Raw genomic sequence first — 16,125 nt, 5'->3', positions numbered from 1 at the left:
CTTCTCTCTTTGTTAAGAAGAAGGATGGGACAAACCGATTAGTCCAAGACTACCGTCCTATAAACCAAGCTACCATTCAGAATAAATACCCTCTTCCTCGGATCAATGATCTTTATGATCAACTGGCTGGCTCATCAGTGTTCTCCAAACTCGACTTGAGGTTGGGTTACCACCAGATCCGTGTTCGGGAGGAGGACATCCCAAAAACCGCCTTCGTGACTCGGTATGGATCATACGAGTACAACGTCATGTCATTCGGCTTAACGAATGCTCCAGCCACCTTCTCTCGTCTGATGAACTATATATTCATGGATTACCTCGACAAGTTCGTCGTGGTTTATTTGGACGATATCCTCGTATTTTCCAAGAACAAGGAGGAACATGCTGAACATCTTCGTCTTGTGCTGGAAAAGCTTCGGGAGCATCAGCTGTATGCTAAGTATTCCAAGTGTGAATTCTGGCTCCCCGAAGTAACCTATCTTGGGCACGTCATCTCCAAAGATGGTATTGCCGTCAACCCTGAACGAGTTCAGGCTATACTCGATTGGACTCCTCCGAAGAATGTGAAGCAAGTCCGAAGTTTTCTCGGTCTCACCAGCTATTGCCATCGATTCGTCGAGAACTTCTCCAAGATTGCCAGGCCTCTGACTAATTTGTTGCATAAGGGTGTCAAGTTCGACTGGACAGACAAGTGTCAGGAAAGTTTCCAGGCGCTCAAAGACAAGTTGACTTCTGCCCCCGTACTTGCTCCACCTGATACTAAGAAGGACTTCGTCATTTACTGCGATGCTTCCCGTCAAGGATTAGGCTGTGTCCTAATGCAAGAGCGCAGAGTGATTGCTTATGCCTCTCGTCAACTGCGCCCTCACGAAGAAAACTACCCAGTTCACGACCTCGAGCTTGCTGCTGTCATTCATGCACTGAAGCAGTGGCGGCATTACCTTCTCGGTAATCGTTGCGAGATCTTCACCGACCATCAAAGTCTGAAGTATCTGTTTACCCAGCCAGATTTGAACCTACGCCAGCAAAGATGGATGGAGACTGTTGCAGACTTTGACGTGGGTATATCCTATACCCCCGGCAAGGCTAATGTAATGGCTGATGCCTTGAGCCGCAAGTCTTACTGCAACCACCTCCAGGTCCACAAAGTTCAGCCCTCGCTTACCGAAGAATTTAGAAGGCTGAACCTCCATATTGTTCCTCCGGGATCACTCGCTCCCCCTCCCGAAGATTTCCCCAAACGGAACCTCCATGTTGTTCCCAAGGGTTCTCTCAATACCCTGGTTGCGAAACCAGATCTTGTGGACACCATCAAATGGATACAGAAATGTGACGATGAAGTCCTCAAGATTAAGCGCGACCTAAAAAAAGGGAAGCCCTCATTCTTCACGATCGCCGACGATGGCGCCTTGTATTTCAAAGGCCGCCTAGTGGTACCATGTTCGAAGAAAAACCTGGATAAGACTAAAAGGTTTATGCAAGAAGCTCATGATACGCCTCTGTCCATCCATCCTGGTAGTACAAAGATGTATCAGGATATTCGTCAAAGATTCTGGTGGTCTAATATGAAGCAGGACATTGCTCGTTATGTTGCTGAGTGTGACATTTGTCGCCGAATCAAAGCAGAGCATCAAAGGCCTGCTGGAACTCTGCAACCTATCTCTATTCCTAAATGGAAATGGGACCATGTTGAGATGGACTTCGTCACTGGATTTCCCAAATCACAGAAAGGTAATGATGCTATTCTTGTCGTCATTGACCGGCTTTCCAAAGTTGCCCATTTCCTAGCGGTCAAAGAGACAATCACTGCTAGTCAGCTTGCTACTCTCTACATGGCCAGAATTGTTTCACTTCACGGAATCCCACTGGTTATCAGTTCAGACCGTGGCAGTTTATTCACTTCAAGATTCTGGGCAAGTTTCCAAGAAGCTATGGGGACTCACTTATCTTTCAGTACTGCGTTTCATCCGCAGTCACAAGGGCAAGTTGAACGTGTCAACCAAGTTCTCGAAGACATGCTTCGAGCTTGTGTAATCTCATTCGGCAAGAAATGGGAGGAATCTCTTCCATATGCCGAGTTCTCTTATAATAATAGCTATCAAGCTAGTCTGAAGATGTCTCCCTTCGAAGTGCTTTATGGACGAAAGTGTCGAACCCCTCTGAACTGGTCAGAAACTGGGGAGCGTCCACTCTTCGGTCCGGATATTATCCAACTGGTCAGAAACTGGGGAGCGTCCCCCACGCCGCCACTCCCTCTTCCCCCCTCCCGATCCAATCTGGATCGGGGCGAAGACCCCCACTTCCCCTCGCTACTCGCTCCCCTCCTCTCGGAGCGCCCGCGCCCGGAGACAGTCGCCGCCCGCCGGCGCCGAGCACCAACCTCCGGCCTCCTCCTCGCGTTTTCCTTCCGCCGCGCCTTCGTCCTCCTCCACGGCGTCGCCTCGCTGGACGCCCACCGCCACTCCATTGCCGAGCCCCGAAGTCACCCCGACGCCCGTCGCCACCACCACGTCGCTCGTCCCCGTCGCCCTCCTCACGCCCGCTGCCTAGTCCCTACTTCCCGCCGTGAGCAGCCGCCTTTTCCCCTCCTCCTCTGTGTCGCCTCGCGCGCACGCACACCGCCTCGCCGGTCACCGCCCCTTCCCCATGCTCGTCACGAAGCCTCCGCCACGGGCCTGCCCCTGTTGGTCGTGTCCGCGCCCGGTGCGTGGCCGCGCCCTGCGCCTCGCCTGCGGGCACGCTCGCGGCCTCCTTCCCGTGCGCGCTCACCGTGGTCGCGTCCCTGTTGGTCGCCGTCGACCCCGCACCGCCCCGCCTCACCAGGACTATGCACGACCACGCCCTTGCTCGCCTCGTCGCCGACGGTCGTGCGCCCCGGAGCTCTGCTCTGCCCCTGAACACCACCTCCGCCGTCGCAGTTCGCGCACCCCGCCCTCGGTTGTTGCCGCTGCGGCCTGGGGGCCTCGCCATGCCGCCCCCGCGCGCTGGTCGCCGCTCAGGCTTCGGCCACGCCCGCGGGGCCCGTCGTCGGGTTCACCCGCACGCCCGAACCGCTCGGGCTGGTGCCCGACACCCGGCACCCGCAAAGCCCCTCTGGGCCAATGACAGGGGGCCCCACGCCCAGAACGATTCAAAAAAAAGAGAAAATAATAATAATAATAAAATTAATTAATTGATTAATTAATTAAGGGATTAATTAGGTTAATTAATTATAATTAGATTAATCTAATCACTAATTAACCTAATTAACTGTTAGTTAATTAAAACAGAGTATGACGATCGGGACCCACCTGTCAGGTTGACCAAGTCAACTACTGACGTCATGCTGACGTCAGCAGACACTATTCTGGATAATGTTGATTAAATTAAATAAATAAATCCTAAAAATGATTTGAATCTTTTAAAATTAATATAAAATAAACCGTAGCTCGGATGGAAAAACTTTATACATGAAAGTTGCTCAGAACGACGAGACGAATTCGGATACGCAGCCCGTTCGTCCGCCACGTGTCCCTAGCATAGTGAACCTGCAACATTTCACCTCCGGTTCATCTGTCCGAAAACGTGAAACCCCCTTCCACACTCCTTGGCCGAAGTCGAGTCTAGACATTGCAAAAACTTTTACTAATTTGGTTGTGTGCCTTACGGGCCCACGTCTCCATCGGGTGGTACTAGGATCTTTTACTCCTCGACCTTTACTCTGGGACTCTGAACTCTCTTCTACTCGGGTTAAACGAATTTACTAACTATCACTAGGATCCCGTGACCACATTCACCCCAAAGTTGGATAAAGCCATAGTTATTCCTTGGAATTGTATTTTGATCAATTTCCACACTGTCATTTGACTCCTTTTGAAACATCTTTGTTTTCAGATGGAACCCACGAGGCAGGTCGTGCGCCACACGACGGCCATTGGTGCCTCGGGATCACCTGCGGTGCTAGCAGAGATGATGACCTATCTGGGTTATCGCTGGCACCCTGAGTACACCGTCTTTGAGGAGTACCAGGACTTTAACCAGGAGCAGTACCGAGCCATCGTCCACCTCTACTCTCGAGAGTATGACTCCACTACCGTGCTGCACACTGCTCATGGTGTTGGAGTGACTATCGATATGGCAGTCCACGATGCTGCTTATGTTGCTCTGACACGTCTTCGAGGAGAGTATCAGGAGTTGGATACCTCCCCCTTCAGGCACATTGCTATCCCATCCGATGTTGGTGCGGAGGGATACTACACCGCTGCCTACTCCACTGTCACCCGAGAGCCCTTCTACCATCAGAACCTGGTTCTGCATGCTGATGGGCTGGATAGAGCTAACCGAGCTCTTCGCCACGAGTTGTACACCACCCGTCAGCACCTGTATCGTGCTCTGACGCTGTTGCACCCCTCTGTCCGCTCTGGTGATCTGTCGCGTTCTGCGATCTACCCTGCCCGGACCGTGATGCCCCAGGGCGTCGGCTGGCCAGATGTGGGAGGCTACTCTCCTGCATTGGGTCCTCTCCTGCCACCTGCGCATCGGGTTCCGCACCAGAGTATCCATGGGCCCCAGGCTACTCGCGTGGAGGTCTTCCCTTCGCGTCACTACCAGCTGTCGGGCTACACCTACCTCCGCAGTACCGCATGGGACTGACGTAGACTTGCTTATTAGTGTTAGATGCATTCGCCGCGAGCCTGTGTGCCGCCTATGATGTCTTAGCCTATGTACCGAACTCTGTGTAACGAACTCTATGCTGATCTCTTTTGTAAGATATGCCGACTACTATGTAGTATCTATCATGCTACGTTCGTTGTGCATGTTTCATCATGAATGATTCTTGTTTTTACAATTCCTCAATGCTGAACTACCCCTGTTAAATATTAGCAGGATGGTTAGACCAGGTGGTCGTGGTCGTGGTGGCAACGCCCCACCACCGCCTGAGTACATGGCTGGTATGATCCAACAGCTTGAGATGAATCGCCAGTTCATGGAGAATATGATGGCTCAGTTTCCTCGCCCCAATATGAACCAGCAGCCAACCCCAGTAACTCTGCAGGATTTCATGCGCCTGAACCCAACTATGTACCGCAGCTCAACTCAGCCTCTGGATGCTGATGACTGGCTCCGTGACATCACCTATGAGATGGAGTCTGCTGATGTAGCCCCTGCCAGCTATGTCACCTTTGCTTCCTTCTTCCTGAAGGGACCCGCAGCTCAATGGTGGGACAGCCACAGGAGTACTCTGCCAGCTGGAACAATCATCACCTGGCCAGACTTCCAAGCTGCCTTCCGTGCTCGCTTCATTCCTCAGGGAGTTATGGACCGGAAGAAGCGTGAGTTCCGCAACCTCACCCAAGGCAACAGAACTGTGGAAGCTTATCAGCGGGAGTTTCTGGACTTGTCCCGCTATGCTGAAGAAGACATTGCAACTGATGCACGCAGACAGGAGAAGTTCCGTGATGGCCTTCAAGCTGACATCAAGCTCGCACTTCTAGTGCATGACTTTGCTGATTTCTCCACTCTGGTGAACAAAGCCATCAATGTCGAAACTGTTCTGCAGGAATACCAGAGCTCTCACAAGCGCAGCCGTGACACGGGCTCATCTTCAGGCCCGTCCTCGCAGAAGCGCAAGATATGGATTCCCAACAGCATGTACCAGCCAAGTGCACCTGCCCCAAGGCAGTCCTATGCTGCACCTCGTCTGCCTACGGCTCCAACTAGGCAGCCAAGGCTTCCAGCTCCACCACCCCAAGCTCCTGTTCCTACTCCCGAGAATGGTTTGTGCTTCAGGTGTGGACAACCAGGGCACCGTGCTAGGGAATGCAACCAGAAACAGAATCAACTGGCCCTTCCAGCAACTGGCCGTGGAAGCAACCAGCCTCGCAACAACAGTGCCAAGTCTTATGGTCGTGTTCATGCCAACCATGTTGATCTCAATGAAGTTCTAGACCAGCCTGCTACCGTGATGGGTACACTCCTCGTAAATTCAGTACCAGCATCTGTTTTATTTGATACAGGAGCATCACATTCTTTCATATCAGCTGAGTTTGCATTCATGCATGGCATCAAATACGAAGAGATGAACACTGCGATTGTGGTACACACCCCTGCGGGCCAGTGTCAAACCTCTATGGTTAGTCACAACGTTCCCGTTGAAATTGAAGGACTGGAATTCCTTGCCTCCCCCATCGTACTAAAGTCCTGTAGCATCGACCTCATTCTGGGAATGGATTGGTTGAAAGCGCATACTGCTTCTATAGTTTGCGCCACTAAGGTCGTCCATCTGCTACACCCTTCTGGCGAAATAATAGCTTACCAAGCTCATCTAGTTCAGAACGCCGAGGCACGACTTTATGCCTTGAACGCGTTGAACGCTGCACCACTCGAGGGCATTGAAAACATTCCCGTCGTTCGTGAATTCCAAGATGTCTTCCCAGAAGAACTTCCAGGGATTCCCCCTGTTAGAGCTGTCGAATTCATCATCGACTTGAAACCCGGCACCACCCCTATAGCTAAACGACCCTATAAGATGCCGCCGCATGAACTCATTGAGCTTAAGGAGGAAATCGACAAATCTCTTGTCAAAGGTTTCATTCGTCCAAGTTGCTCTCCTTGGGGAGCACCTTCTCTCTTTGTTAAGAAGAAGGATGGGACAAACCGATTAGTCCAAGACTACCGTCCTATAAACCAAGCTACCATTCAGAATAAATACCCTCTTCCTCGGATCAATGATCTTTATGATCAACTGGCTGGCTCATCAGTGTTCTCCAAACTCGACTTGAGGTTGGGTTACCACCAGATCCGTGTTCGTGAAGAGGACATCCCAAAAACCGCCTTCGTGACTCGGTATGGATCATATGAGTACACAGTCATGTCATTCGGCTTAACGAATGCTCCCGCCACCTTCTCTCGTCTGATGACTTATATATTCATGGATTACCTCGACAAGTTCGTCGTGGTTTATCTGGACGATATCCTTGTATTTTCCAAGAACGAGGAAGAACATGCTGGACATCTGCGTCTTGTGCTAGAGAAGCTTCGAGAACATCAACTGTATGCTAAGTATTCCAAGTGTGAATTCTGGCTCCCCGAAGTAACCTATCTTGGGCACGTCATCTCCAAAGATGGTATTGCCGTCAACCCTGAACGAGTTCAAGCTATTCTCGATTGGACTCCTCCGAAGAACGTCAAGCAAGTCCGAAGTTTCCTCGGTCTCGCCAGCTACTGCCATCGATTCGTCGAGAACTTCTCCAAGATTGCCAGGCCCCTGACTAATCTGTTGCATAAGGGTGTCAAGTTTGACTGGACAGACAAGTGTCAGGAAAGTTTCCAGGCGCTCAAAGACAAGTTGACTTCTGCCCCCGTACTTGCTCCACCTGATACTAAGAAGGACTTCGTCATTTACTGCGATGCTTCCCGTCAAGGATTAGGCTGTGTCCTAATGCAAGAGCGCAGAGTGATTGCTTATGCCTCTCGTCAATTGCGCCCTCACGAAGAAAACTACCCAGTTCACGACCTCGAGCTTGCTGCTGTCATTCATGCACTGAAGCAGTGGCGACATTACCTTCTCGGTAATCGTTGCGAGATCTTCACCGACCATCAAAGTCTGAAGTATCTGTTTACTCAGCCAGATTTGAACCTACGCCAGCAAAGGTGGATGGAGACTGTTGCAGACTTTGACGTGGGTATATCCTATACCCCCGGCAAGGCTAATGTAATGGCTGATGCCTTGAGCCGCAAGTCTTACTGCAACCACCTCCAGGTCCACAAAGTTCAGCCCTCGCTTACCGAAGAATTTAGAAGGCTGAACCTCCATATTGTTCCCCCGGGATCACTCGCTCCCCCTCTCGAAGGTTTCCCCAAACAGAACCTCCATGTTGTTTCCAAGGGTTCTCTCAATACCCTGGTTGCGAAACCAGATCTTGTGGACACCATCAAATGGATACAGAAATGTGACGATGAAGTCCTCAAGATTAAGCGCGACCTCAAAAAAAGAAAGCCCTCATTCTTCACTGTTGCTGACGATGGCGCCTTGTATTTCAAAGGCCGCCTAGTGGTACCATGTTCGAAGAAAAACCTGGATAAGACTAAGAGGGTTATGCAAGAAGCTCACGATACGCCTCTGTCCATCCATCCTGGTAGTACAAAGATGTACCAGGATATTCGTCAAAGATTCTGGTGGTCTAATATGAAGCAGGACATTGCTCGTTATGTTGCTGAGTGTGACGTTTGTCGCCGAATCAAAGCAGAGCATCAAAGGCCTGCTGGAACTCTGCAACCTATCTCTATTCCTGAATGGAAATGGGACCATGTTGAAATGGACTTCGTCACTGGATTTCCCAAATCTCAGAAAGGTAATGATGCTATTCTTGTCGTCATTGACCGGCTTTCCAAAGTTGCCCATTTTCTGGCGGTCAAAGAGACAATCACTGCTAGTCAGCTTGCTACTCTCTACATGTCCAGAATTGTTTCACTTCACGGTATTCCACTGGTTATCAGTTCGGACCGTGGCAGCTTATTCACCTCAAGATTCTGGGCAAGTTTCCAAGAAGCTATGGGGACTCATCTGTCGTTCAGTACTGCGTTCCATCCTCAGTCACAAGGGCAAGTTGAACGTGTCAACCAAGTTCTCGAAGACATGCTTCGAGCTTGTGTAATCTCATTCGGCAAGAAATGGGAGGAATCTCTTCCATATGCCGAGTTCTCTTATAATAATAGCTATCAAGCTAGTCTGAAGATGTCCCCCTTCGAAGTGCTTTATGGACGAAAGTGTCGAACCCCTCTGAACTGGTCAGAAACTGGGGAACGCCCACTCTTCGGTCCGGATATTATCCAACAGGCCGAAGAACAAGTTCGCATTATTCGCGAGAATCTCAAGACTGCTCAGTCACGTCAGAAAAGTCAGTATGACCGTCATCACCAAGACATGGTCTATCAACCTGGCGAAAGGGCTTATCTTCGAGTTACACCAATGAAGGGTGCTCACCGCTTCGGGATCAAGGGCAAGCTAGCTCCTCGCTATATTGGCCCATTCACTATTCTGGAAAGGCGTGGAAAAGTGGCATATCAACTGGAGCTTCCGTCGAACCTTTCTCAGGTTCACGATGTGTTCCACGTGTCACAACTCCGACGCTGCTTCAAGGACCCAATCCGAGCAGTGGATCATGAAGTGCTCGAATTGCAGCAGGACCTCTCCTATAAAGAGCATCCGGTCCGCATTCTCGACCAAGCTGAACGCCGCACACGTCAGAAGGCGATCAAGTTCCTCAAAGTCCAGTGGTCGAATCACTCTGAAGACGAAGCCACCTGGGAACGCGAGGATCATCTGCGTGATGAATACCCCGCACTCTTTCCTTCTACCTCCTAAATCTCGGGACGAGATTTCTTGTAGTGGAGGAGAATTGTGACGCCCGGGTAATTAAGCTACAGTAATCCTCACTAATGATGCCACGTCACCTCAGTCACTGTAGTTAATCTCGGGTTAAATCAAAACGGTTTCGAAATTCAATTCAAAATTATGATGGTAATAAAAGTTTTCAAAAAATAATCAAACTAAAATGTTCGGGGGTTGTCAAATATTACAAGGTTAATTATGGTGGGGTGCACACATTTTTATAAAGTGTCTGAATATTTTAAAATGAAATAAAACAGAAGTGGCCAAGGGATGATTATCCAACTGGTCAGAACTAGGGGAGCGTCCCCCACGCCGCCACTCCCTCTTCCCCCCTCCCCGATCCAATCTGGATCGGGGCGAAGACCCCCACTTCCCCTCGCTACTGCTCCCCTCCTCTCCGCTCCCGGACGCCCCTCCTCTCGGAGCGCCCGCGCCCGGAGACAGTCGCCGCCCGCCGGCGCCGAGCACCAACCTCCGGCCTCCTCCCTCGCGTTTTCCTTCCGCCGCGCCTTCGTCCTCCTCCACGGCGTCGCCTCGCTGGACGCCCACCGCCACTCCGTTGCCGAGCCCCGAAGTCACCCCGACGCCCGTCGCCACCACCACGTCGCTCGTCCCCGTCGCCCTCCTCACGCCCGCTGCCTAGTCCCTACTTCCCGCCGTGAGCAGCCGCCTTTTCCCCTCCTCCTTCTCCTGTGTCGCCTCGCGCGCACGCACACCGCCTCGCCGGTCACCGCCCCTTCCCCATGCTCGTCACGAAGCCTCCGCCACGGGCCTGCCCCTGTTGGTCGTGTCCGCGCCCGGTGCGTGGCCGCGCCCTGCGCCTCCTGCGGGCACGCCCGCGGCCTCCTTCCCGTGCGCGCTCACCGTGGTCGCGTCCCTGTTGGTCGCCGTCGACCCCGCACCGCCCCGCCTCACCAGGACTATGCACGGCCACGCCCTTGCTCGCCTCGTCGCCGACGGTCGTGCGCCCCGGAGCTCTGCTCCGCCCCTGAACACCACCTCCGCCGTCGCAGTTCGCGCACCCCGCCCTCGGTTGTTGCCGCTGCGGCCTGGGGGCCTCGCCGTGCCGCCCCCGCGCGCTGGTCGCCGCTCAGGCTTCGGCCACGCCCGCGGCGCCCGTCGTCGGGTTCGCCCGCACGCCCGAACCGCTCGGGCTGGTGCCCGACACCCGGCACCCGCAAAGCCCCTCTGGGCCAATGACAGGGGGCCCCACGCCCAGAACGATTCAAAAAAAAGAGAAAATAATAATAATAATAAAATTAATTAATTATTAATTAATTAAGGGATTAATTAGGTTAATTAATTATAATTAGATTAATCTAATCACTAATTAACCTAATTAACTGTTAGTTAATTAAAACAGAGTATGACGATCGGGACCCCACCTGTCAGCCCCATAGACACACTCTGGGTACACTTCTTCTGTACCCATAGCATCTAAATACAAATTTAATTTTGAATTAAATTAAATCTGGAAATTAGAAAATCATTTTTAAATCTTTTAAGATTAATATAAAATAAACCGTAGCTCGGATGAAAAAACTTTGTACATGAAAGTTGCTCAGAACGACGAGACAAACCTGGATACGCAGCCCGTTCGTCCGCCACACATCCCTAGCATAGCGAACATGCAACTTTCCCCCTCTAGTTCATCTGTCCGAAAACGCGAAACACCGGGGATATTTTCCCGGATGTTTCCCCCCTTCACCGGTACCACATCTTATCGCGTTAGGGCACCCCTAGCACCGCTACTTGTCATTGTCATGCATTGCTATGCATCTGTTTGCTTAATATTTATTGTTTCCTCCCCCTCTTCTCTCGCTAGACACCGAGACCGACGCCGCTGCTACCCAGTACGACTTCAGTGTTGACGACCCCTCTCTCTTGCTAGAGCAACCAGGCAAGCCCCCCCCTTGATCACCAGATATCGCCTACTCTTCTCTCTACTGCTTGCATTAGAGTAGTGTAGCATGTTACTGCTTTCCGTTAATCCTACCCTGATGCATAGCCTGTCCTTGCTACTACTGTTGTTACCTTTACCTGCAATCCTAATGCTTAGTATAGGATGCTAGTTTATCATCAATGGCCCTACATTCTTGTCCATCTGCAATGCTATACTACTGAGCCGTGATCACTTCGGGAGGTCATCACGGGCATATACTACATATTTTACACTGTTACATTACCGGTGATACTGTTTGGAGATGGGGGCTGAAGGGGCAGGTGGCTCCATCCAGGTAGTGGTGGGCCTGAGTTCCCGACGGCCCCTGACTGTTACCTTGAGGCGGAGCGATAGGGCAGGTTGAGACCACCTAGGAGAGAGGTGGGCTTGGCCCTGGTCGGCGTCCGTGGTTATTTCAAAATAACATGCTTAACGAGATCTTGGTATTTGATTTGAGTCTGGCTACTGGCCTATACGCACTAACCATCTAGGCGGGGACAGTTATGGGCACTCGACGTCGTGGTATCAGTTGAAGCCTTCGTGACGTCAGCAACTGAGCGGCGCGTGCCGGGTTGGACTGGAATGCCTACTCTTGTATAAGGGAGGCTAGGTCTGCTCATCGGCCGCGTACGCAACATGCAGGTGTGCAATGGGCGATGGGCCCAGACCCCTGCGCCATAGGATTTAGACCGGCATGCTGACCTCTCTATTGTGCCTAGGTAGGGCTGCGACGTGTTGATCTTCCGAGGCCGGGCATGACCCAGAAAAGTGTGTCCGGACAAAGTGGATCGAGCGTGTTGGGAAATGTGGTGCACCCCTGCAGGGAAGTTGATCTATTCAAATAGCCGTGTCCCTCGGTAAAAGGATGACCCGAAGTTGTACCTTGACCTTATGACAACTAGAACCGGATACTTAATAAAACACACCCTTCCAAGTGCCAGATACAACCGGTGATCGCTCTCTCACAGGGTGACGAGGGGAGGATCATCGGTTAGGTTTATGCTATGCGATGCTACTTGGAGGACTTCATTCTACTCTCTTCTACATGCTGCAAGACGGAGGCTGCCAGAAGCGTAGTCTTCGACAGGATTAGCTATCCCCCTCTTATTCTGGCATTCTGCAATTCAGTCCACCGATATGGCCCCTTTACACATATTTCCATGCATATGTAGTGTAGTTCCTTGCTTGCGAGTACTTTGGATGAGTACTCACGGTTGCTTTCTCCTTATTTTCCCCCTATCTCTTCTACCTGGTTGTCGCAACCAGATGTTGGAGCCCAGGAGCCAGACGCCACCGTCGACGATGACTACTACTACTCGGGAGGTGCCTACTACTACGTGCAGCCCGCTGACGACGACCAGGAGTAGTTTAGGAGGATCCCAGGCAGGAGGCCTGCGCCTCTTTCGATCCATATCCCAGTTTGTGCTAGCCTTCTTAAGGCAAACTTGTTTAACTTATGTCTGTACTCAGATATTGTTGCTTCCGCTGACTCGTCTATGATCGAGCTCTTGTATTCGAGCCTTCGAGGCCCCTGGCTTGTAATATGATGCTTGTATGACTTATTTTATTTGTAGAGTTGTGTTGTGATATATTCCCGTGAGTCCCTGATCTTGATCGTACACGTTTGCATGTATGATTAGTGTACGATTGAATCGGGGGCGTCACACTCCGCATGCTTTAGCCATCCGCTATGCACTGGAACTACTAGAGGCCTACGCTGAATATGCCCAAACCATCTTAGACGATGTTGGACAAGCTTCTCTTTAATTGGTGCTACCGCAACTCTATCTCGTATATCATCATTCCAGACACGATCCTTCCTCGTGTGGCCACACATCCATCTCAACATTCGCATCTCTGTCACACCTAACTATTGAACATGTCACCTTTTAGTCGGCCAACACTCAGCGCCATACAACATTGCGGGTCAGGCCGCCGTTTTGTAGAACTTACCTTTAAGCTTTTGTGGCATTCTCTTGTCATAGAGAATGCCAGAAGCTTGGCGCCACTTCATCCATCCGGCTTTGATTCGATGGTTCACATCTTCTTCAGTACCCCCATCCTCCTGCAACATTGACCCCAAATATCGAAAGGTGTCCTTCTGAGGCACCACATGCCCATCAAGGCTAACCTCCTCCTCCTCCTCCTCCTCACACATAGTAGTACTGAAACTACACATCATGTACTCGGTTTTAGTTCTACTAAGCCTAAACCCTTTCGATTCCAAGGTTTGTCTCCATAACTCTAACTTCTTATTTACCCCCGTTCGACTATCGTCAACTAACACCATATCATCCGCAAAGAGGCTGACACCTGATGCAGTCCTATCTTAATCGGGAAGTCATCAGTGTCGATATCACTTGTTTGAACACTTTTCACAACATTATCGTACATGTCCTTGATGAGGGTAATGTACTTTGCTGGGACTTTGTGTTTCTCCAAGGCCCACCACATGACATTCCATAGTATCTTATTATAGGCCTTCTCTAGGTCAATTAACACCATATGAAAGTCCCTCTTTTGCTCCCTGCATCTCTTCATAAACTGTTCATAAATATGAAAAAATCCACAAATTTGAAAAGTTCATGAATTTGATAAGGTTAACTTTTTTTGAAAAGTTCACAAGTTTGGGAAAAAGTTCACAGATTCAAGAAGCTTCATAAATTTGCAAACAATTATTTTTTTAAAGAAATTCATAAATTTGAAAAAGTCCACGAATTTTTGAATGGCACTTAAGGTGCCAAATAGGAATTGGGAGTAGGTTGTGCTTCGTTTGTGTCGAAGGATGGGGTTGAACTAAATTGAAGTAACCTGGCCTGATCGAACTAAACTTAAGTAGACATGCCAGACCCCTTTTAGCTGGCTTGCCAGGTCAAGCCCTCGGACCGGAATAGCAGGACCCTATATTATAAAAGGGAGGTCCTGTTCGGCGCTGAGGTAGTGGGTCGGCCCAGCATTGCTCGCGTCCAGTGAGAAAAGAAATTTTACAACTTTAATTTTCTGCGAGATGTGGGTATCGAACCTGTTGGGGAGCGTAGCATGCAATTTCAAAAAAATCCTACGATCACGCAAGGTCTATCTAGGAGATGCATAGCAATGAGACAGGTAGAGTGTGTCCATGTACCCTCGTAGATCGAAAGCAGAAGTGTTAGGTTAACGCGGTTGATGTAGTCGAACGTCTTCACGATCCAACCGATCCAAGTACCGAATGTACGGCACCTCCATGTTCAGCACACGTTCAGCTCGATGATGTCCCTTGAACTCTTGATCCAGTATAGGTTCGAGGGAGAGTTCCGTCAGTACAACAACATGGTGACGGTGATGGTGATGTGATCCGCGCAGGGCTTCGCCTAAGCACTACGATGCTATGACCGAAGGAGTAAACTGTGGAGGGGGGCACCGCACACGGCTAAGAGAACAACTGTTGTGCCTTTTGGGTGCCCCCTGCCCACGTATATAATGGAGGGGAGGGGAGGCTGGCCGGCCCCTAGGGGCGCGCCAAGTGGGGGGAGTCCCACTAGGACTCCTAGTCCTAGTCGACTCCTGATGGCAGCTGGAACTACGTCGGTATTTCCCCGGAGAGGGAGGGATGATGCAGCACAACGACGGTAGGTATTTCCCTCAGTTATGAAACCAAGGTTATCGAACCAATAGGAGAACCAAGCAACACAACATAAACAGCCCTTGCACACAAATAACAACACCTCGCAACCCGACGTGTTAAAGGGGTTGTCAATCCCTTTCGGGTAACAGCGCTAGAAATTGATGCGTGACGGTAAAAAGGTTGTAATAGATTGGATAAATAGATCGCAAATAAAATAAAGTGCAGCAAAGTATTTTTGTATTTTGGTTTAATAGATCTGAAAATGAAAGCAATGAAAAAGTAGATCGCAAAGGAAAATATATGAGAAATAAGACCCGGGGCCCGTAGGTTTCACTAGTGGCTTCTCTCAAGAAAAATAGCAAACGGTGGGTAAACAAATTACTGTTGGGCAATTGATATAACTTCAAATAATTATGACGATATCCAGGCAATGATCATTACATAGGCACCACGTCCAAGATTAGTAGACCGACTCCTGCCTGCATCTAGTACTATTACTCCACACATCGACCACTATCCAGCATGCATCTAGTGTATTAAGTTCATGGAAAATGGAGTAATGCAATAAGAATGATGACATGATGTAGACAAGATCCGTTTATCTATATGGCGGTAGATATAGATCTCGTCTTTTTATCCTTAGTAGCAACGATACATACGTGTCGGTGCCCTTTCTGTCACTGGGATCAAGCACCGTAAGATCGAACCCACTACTCTTCCCATTGCAAGATAAATAGATCGAGTTGGCCAGACAAAACCCAAATATCGGAGAAGAAACACGAGGCTATAAAGAGATCATGCATAAGATAGATCAAAGAAAGTCAAATACTTTCATGGATATAAAAACATAGATCTGTTCATAAACTCGAAGTTTGTGGATCCCAACAAACACACCGCAAAAGAGTTACATCATATGGATCTCCAAGAGACCATTGTATTGAGAATCAAGAGAGAGAGAGAGATGAAGCCATCCAGTTACTAACTACAGACCTGAAGGTCTACAAAGAACTACTCACACATCATCGGAGAGGCACCAATGGAAGTGGTGAACCCCTCCGTGATGGTGTCTAGATTGGATCTGGTGATTCTGGACTCTGCGGCGGTTGGATGAATATTTCGTCGACTTCCCTAGGGTTCTGGGATTTTTGGGGTATTTATAGAGCAAAGAGGCGGTCGGGGGGGGGGGGGGTCCCCGGGGGGGCCAAA

The sequence above is a fragment of the Triticum urartu genome, chromosome 1, assembly GCF_003073215.2.
Source record: "Triticum urartu cultivar G1812 chromosome 1, Tu2.1, whole genome shotgun sequence".
NCBI lineage: Eukaryota > Viridiplantae > Streptophyta > Magnoliopsida > Poales > Poaceae > Triticum > Triticum urartu.
Note: the sequence above shows the minus strand (reverse complement) of the source record.